Source organism: Dendrobates tinctorius, unplaced genomic scaffold (genome assembly GCF_039654945.1).
Source record: "Dendrobates tinctorius isolate UK_male_01 unplaced genomic scaffold, ASM3965494v1 ptg000120l, whole genome shotgun sequence".
NCBI lineage: Eukaryota > Metazoa > Chordata > Amphibia > Anura > Dendrobatidae > Dendrobates > Dendrobates tinctorius.
Window position 1 is genome coordinate 11660954 of NW_027361788.1, and position 7094 is coordinate 11668047.

The 7094-nt window shown below is 46.5% G+C and overlaps 1 long non-coding RNA gene across 2 annotated transcripts; it reads left to right on the forward strand.

Moving 5' to 3' along the window:
* Positions 1-341: 341 nt before the first annotated feature.
* Positions 342-3439, forward strand: LOC141101598 (uncharacterized). Of its 2 annotated transcripts, none has more exons than XR_012235003.1 (3): positions 342-402; positions 1389-1660; positions 3058-3439. It is a non-coding gene; the product is annotated as an uncharacterized lncRNA (long non-coding RNA). The 2 variants fall into 2 exon arrangements; XR_012235002.1 differs by having other exon boundaries at positions 344-458.
* Positions 3440-7094: the final 3655 nt, after the last annotated feature.

Consider the following 7094-nt stretch of genomic DNA (forward strand, 5'->3'; position numbering starts at 1 on the left):
CATAAATATCAAAGCTTAATATTTTTGGAAGCTGGAGTGGTTTTTTTTAGATTTGGCTATCTTAGGAGGATATCTGTTTGTGCAGGTAACTATTACTGTGCAGACAGTGGCGGATTATAATGAAGTCAATATGGGCGGTAGCCCAGTTCCCAGTGGTGTGGGGGGGGGGCCACCAGCCCTGGGTAAAATGCCCCAGTATAATCCGCCACCGGCCTCCGCAGCCCCTCACTCACTGATAAATCCCTGCTCCGTGCGCACAGGACATGTGATGAGGTCACAGGAGGGGAGGAGTCAGGGGTCACATGATCAGGCATCTCAGTCGGAGGCCCCTGATCATGTAACTCCTGACTCCTCCCCTCCTGTGCCTCATCACAGGTCCTGTGCGCACACACAGCCCTCGATGTATGTAACTATGCAGGACTCTGCTGTGCTGGTTGTCATCGTGCTGAATCAGTCAAGTATGTGTGGGGTCAGGAGGGGTTTACAGGGTGGATGTAGCTGCGTGTGTGTACGAGGTGTACAGAGCGGAGCCGCGTGTGTACGAGGTGTATGGAGCGGTGCCGCGTGTGTATGAGGCGTACGGAGCGAAGTCGCGTGTGTAGGAGGTGTACGGATCAAAGCCGCGTGTGTAGGACGTGTATGGAGCGGAGCCACGTGTGTGCGACGTGTACGGAGCGGAGCCACGTGTGTAGGACGTGTACGGAGCGGAGCCGCGTGTGTAGGACGTGTACGGAGCGGAGCCGCGTGTGTAGGACGTGTACGGAGTGGAGCCGCGTGTGTAGGACGTGTACGGAGCGGAGCTGCATGTGTAGGACGTGTACGGAGCGGAGCCGCGTGTGTACGAGGTGTACGGAGCGGAGCCGCATGTGTATGAGGTGTACGGAGCGGAGACGTGTGTGTACGAGGTGTACAGAGCAGAGCCGTATGTGTACGAGGTTTACGGAGCAGAGCCGCGCATTTACGAGGTGTACGGAGTGGAGCCGGGTGTGTGTACGAGGTGTACGGAACGGAGCCGTGTGTGTACAAAATGTACGGAGCGGAGCGAAGCCGCGTGTGTACGAGGTGTATGGAGCAAAGCCGCATGTGTACAAGATTTACAGAGCGTGGCAGCGAGTGTGCAAGATGTATGGAGCAGAGCCGCATGTGTACGAGGTTTACGGAGCAGGGCAGCGAGTGTGCAAGATGTATGGAGCAGAGCCGCATGTGTACGAGGTTTACGGAGCAGAGCCGCACGTGTACGAGGTTTACAGAGCAGAGCCATGTGTGTACTGCGTGGATCTGTGTGTGTACGAGGCATACAAAGCGGAACTGTGTGTGTATGAGGTGTGCAGAGCCATTCATGTACAAGGTGTATGATGGGGAGCATTCATACCTTCCAACCATTCCAGATTTTGAGAGTCTGCGCCACTGCCCCGACCGGGAGCTATCTTTTCCTGCGGACACAGGAGTACACGGCGGAGATCCGAGGAGCACTTGAAAACTCGCACGTGATGTTCCATCGGAAGTGACGTGCTGGAAGCTGGCCGTAAATGAGGTAATTTCGGGAGGAGATTGTGACGGAACCATGGAGGCACTTTAGGGACTACTTCAGATCCATCACCGTGTCCTCCTTTGACAGCGCGGACAGCGGGATCGCCTTGGACTCGGGGATGTCGGCCATGTGAGTGGATCATGATATGTTCTGCACCAGGAGGCTCAGGTGGGCGCTACAATGTGAGCCAGACTGGTATGGTATCTTTATAGAATTTTTCTTTCTTTCTCTCTCTCTGTTCTTTCTTTCTCTTTCTCTCTGTTCTTTCTTTCGCTCTGTTCTTTTTCTCTTTCTTTCCCCTCTTTCGTTCTCTCTCTGTTCTTCCTTTCTTTTGCTCTGTTCTTTCTTTCTTTCCCCTCTTTCTTTCTCTCTGTTCTTTCTTTCTTTCTCTTCTTTCTTTCCCCCTCTTTCTTTCTCTCTCCCTCTCTGTTCTTTCTCCTTTCTTTTTCTCTCTCTTTGTTCTTTTTTTCTGTCCCCTCTTTCTTTCCCCCTCTGTTATTTCTTTTTTTCCCCTCTTTCTTTCTCTCTGTTCTTTCGTTTTCTCTCTGTTTCTCTCTTTTTCTTCTTTCTTTCTCTCTCTCCTTTCATTCTCTCTCCTTTCTTTCTCTCTCTCTGTTTTCTTTTTTCTCTCTCTCTGTTCTTTCTTTTCCTCAGTACCAGCCACTGTGCCCACAGTACCAGCCACTGTGCCCACAATGCCAGCCACTGCGCCCATAATGCCAGCCACTGTGCCCTCAGTACCAGTCAGTGTGATCAGCAGTGCTAAATGGGTGTGGTTGTGGCGTGGACATGGGTGTGACTAGTTGTGAAATGGGTGTGGTCGGGCGGCTGGTAACCAATCATCATAGTGGAAGTCGTCTGTTTCCATCAACTTTGTTATATGTGGGCAGTGGGCACCTCTAGTAAGGTGGGCACGAGATGGCAGGTCTTGTCACCTCTGCCTCACACATAAGTTACTATGAGGTGTACTTTATTCCTGCCACGTTTCTTTCTTGGCCTACTGAGAGAAATGTTTTGACCAGTTGAAAGTTATGCAACCTGAGGATTGTGCATGTGTGCGCTGCCCGCATGTAGTAATATGTGTGTGTGTATATATTGTTATACCCGGTCCCCGTCCTGGCACTGTGCCCAGGTCTGCCGCTGTTACACCTGGCCCCCGTCCTGGCACTGCGTCCAGGCCTGCCGCTGCTCTCCATTCTGGGCACTCACCTCGAGCCTCTCATGCTGCTGCTCAGTGTTCTGTCCTCCCTCTTGCCTCCTCCTCCTGGTGTCCTGTGAGGTGATCTGTAGCTAAGGCTATTAGGGCATGCCCGCCCGCTCTCTTGCCTTCTAAAGGGGCGGCATGCATTATTCAAAAAATACAATCAACCAATGTCAGCGCACTGGCTGCTATTTCTGGCCTCTCCTCCAAAGGGAGAGCACCGGAGCAGCGAGTATCTATCATTGCTACATCCGGATCTCATGGTAACCTGTCTGCACTGCATCTGCAGTCTCTGTGCATTGTCTAATGCTCTCTGTTTCCACAGCATATCAGTATCCTGGGTTACCTGGTTATATCAGCAACCTTCTGGGCCTAAGCCATCCCGTTTCGCCTACAGCCATCCGAGTCCAAGGACTGTGTGAAGGTCACTAGAACCAACTCCTTACCAACTAACCGGATCCAGGACCCAGCGCATTATGGACTCTGCTATAACTTTTGTTATCCCTTTTGGTCCCGCTGGGAAAGCTGCCACGTGTTTGGGGTCTAACTGGAGGTAGCACCTGTGTCCTCCGGGTATTCCGTTCTGGCCCTGCCAAAGTGGCTTTACTACGGGTGCCCGGGGCTCACTAGTCACACCCCCTTTGGAGCCCCCCGGACCATGGTCCCGAGGTTCCACTTAAAAATAAAAACGAATGTGAACTTCACCATCTCTGCCTCCGCTTCCATTCGTTACATATATATATATATTTATATTTACTTACTCCGACCCCTATATAAACCCTGCCCCTCCGACCGCCGTCCACTTTCGCATGCTCCTGTTCCAATCCTGGGGTCTTTTTTGTCCCCCCTTGGTCCTCCACATGCTGAACATCTGGGACATGACTAATATTGCGCAATGTGCGCTTGTTTGTCGGCAGATGCAGCATCGTGTCCAGTGTGTGAGGAGACGGCGCCTTGTCTGTGGTGTTAACCCCTCTGCTGCCATGTTGGGCACAGCCTTTGACGAGTAGCGTCTCTTCCTGTGTATCCGGCCACAGGCTGCACACTGGAGGCTGCTTCTTCTATCTGGGGAAGTTCATGAAGCAGAAGCCTCTGTGTGACTCATGTGAAATAACTTGTCTGACAGGTCATGGGTCCAGGTCAGCAGGTGATTGCAGACTATTAGCTGGTTTTGATGTTAGGTACAGGTGAGTCAGGACTAGATGTTGGGTGGAAGCCTTCCAGTATTTGTAAGGCCTCGTGCCCACGCTGAGTATTTGGTGAGTTTTTACCTCAGTATTTAAAAGGCCTCGTGCCCACGCTGAGTATTTGGTGAGTTTTTACCTCAGTATTTATAAGGCCTCGAGCACACGCTGAGTATTTGGTGAGTTTTTCACTCAGTATTTGTAAGACCTCATGGACACGCTGAGTATTTGGTGTTTTATACCTCAGTATTTGTGAGGCCTCATGGACACGCTGAGTATTTGGTGTTTTTTACCTCAGTATTTGTGAAGCCTCGTGCACACGTGTATTTTCTGAGTTTTTTACCTCAGTATTTGTGAGGCCTCTTCCGGCTCCTTGGCGCAGAGAATGCGTCATGAAAACTAGTGACTTCCTGACCCCGTCACATGACCCCGTCACATGACCGGGGGGTCCACAAAGTCTGAACAGCCAGGGGCCCTGACTACCCCTAATCCACCCCTGTGTGAAGATTTATTAGGCAACTTAATAAAAACCAAATATATACCCATCTCACTTGTTTATTTTCACCAGGTAAACCAATATGACAACACAAAATTTAGAAATAAACGTTTTATCTTATGTTTCTTGTTCAAAGGTGGTCGTTTTTCAGTCTTCCTTACCTTGGCCATGTCCCTGAGTATGGCACACCTTGTGATTTTTGATACTCTAGTAAAGTTGCAGCTGTGAAATATGGCAAAACTGATGGCAAATGGCATCTTGGCACCTTGATGCTTGATTTTCCTCAATTCATGGGCAGTTATTTTGCGCCTTTTTTTATTGACACACTTCTTGCGACCCTGTTGGCTATTTGCCATGAAACGCTTGATTGTTCGGTGATCACGCTTCAAAAGTTTCGCAATTACAAGACTGCTGCATCCCTCTGCAAGACATCTCACAATTTTTGACTTTTCAGAGTCCGTCAAATCTTTCTTCATACCCATTTTGCCAAAGGAAAGGAAGTTGCCTAATAATTAAGTACACCTTATATAGGATGTTGATGTCATTAGACCACACCCCTCCACATTACAGAGATGCAGATCACCTGATTTACATAACTAGCAGTTGGCTTTCAAGCCTATACAGCTTGGAATAGGACAACATGTATAAAAAGGATGATGTGATCAAAATACTCATTTGCCTAATAATTCTGCACACAGTGCATACTAGACAGGAACAGTCTGCACCTGATTAACATAGTGGAGATGCCTGTGAGGCTTTCTAGTCATTGTTTCACACTCACACAATTGCTACTTATGTGTTAATTTGATATGTGCTAAGATGACGTTGGAATAATTCCACAAATGTCATAGACAAAGTGCAAAGTTATCACATTTTCAGATGTAAGATCAGAAATGTGAAAACGTGTTTGAGAGACAATGAAAAGACCAGGTATGTGCTGCACGTGCCCAGAACAAATGCTTCATACTCTTAGAAAAAAAACATTTCTGTGAAGGCATAAAATCAAGTCTCCATACACATTTTAATTGGTCAAAATGACATTTTATTACCCCACACCTAAAAAATTCTCATTGTCGTCATGATTTGGATTGTAATGTTTACGATGGTTACATATATGGGTTCCCTTAGGGAGCAGTGTCTACATTTTTGGCTAATTTTATCAATAGGAAAGCAAATGTAGGTAATTGTCACCAATGTTACCAACTAAGAATAGTAAGAAAAAGTCAAAGGACAGATACTTAGAATCATCCATCCTACCTTCCTCATATCCTTTAAAAAGTCTCCTCCACAGGAAGATATGTGATCACAAAGGAAAAGCCAAGAGGAGGGGATGGGAGAGGAGACCCATTCCAATCAATGGACCATTATCCTTAATCATATTGACGTTCATATTAACATTTTTACCATCTAATAAATGGATACAAAACGATAGATGTAAGGAAGCATTAAACCTCTTGTAGATAACTCACTTTATATAGATACTGGTAGGATCAATTGGTAATTAGGGGTCATTGCAAAGGATAAGTATCAGATAAAAACTTCATACAGAACAGGATTAAGGCCAATAAAACTCTTGATCATTTCCCTTACATGACATAAAACAGAAAGAGAAGAAATTGCTTTATTGCCCCCATATATTAGCACAATCTCTATGGACTCAATGAAAAAAAGTTGACTTTTTCTGTACTTCTAGATCACAGTCTGGATACATGTCATAATGAAAAATTGGTAGGTGGCTTCAGTTTTTCATTTTCTGTGACATGCCACTTTGATATGTAATGATACTTCATATTTAGAGGCCAATACTCTCGCATGCATGGCCCTGGATCTAGAGACCTATCCAAGTAGATAAAGGTCTGGAAATTTAACAAGTACCAAGACCAAGTCTTCCAGATGTTTGGAGTCAGAAGACTTGTCAAGAGTTGAGATGTTAGCCAAGATCATATAGCCATATGGGCATAGGGATCTGTCTGGAATAGACACCAACCCTGGCCATGATCCTATTGTTCAGGAAATTTTTGTAAGGTAGAGATATTACCATGGAAAACTAATTTAGGATTGATATAGCTGTATACCAAGATTTCTTCAGTTACTCAAAGTAATTTTTACTCCAATTACTCACTTTTTTCCAACTTGTGATGCTACCAGGAGACAGGATTTAGAAGTAGATGGAAGAGTAGATAGATTTAGGAAAGAGTTAAAGTCAATCAAGAAACCCATGAGCCAGGGTTAGGCCAAATTCACACATTGATTTGCATTGGACATGCCTACACTCAGTCCGAGGAAAAAATTAGACATATCCACAACCCCAAAGAATATCATAGGTATGAGTGCTATTCGTGAAAATCACGGAGAGCACTCGTCCCCGAAAATTAGATGTGTGTAGGAGTCCAAACACAGATTTGTCAAACCGGCATTACTGGTAAAAGGGTTTGTTCCACAGTCATGGCATCGATGTTAACTTGGAGATACTCCTGTACCATCCTCTCTAGGCGCTGACTATGTGTCAGACTTTGGGTTTCCTGTGGCCTTGCAAAGGATGGTCGAAAAAATTGGTGAAACGACTGCAAAAAATTGCTGTTACCACCAGATACGATGTTAGTGGTACGGTTAGAGCGATGACTCGACAGTCCCACGGTTGCCAAGTTAGAACTCTGAGATTCAATACGTGCACCACTGGTG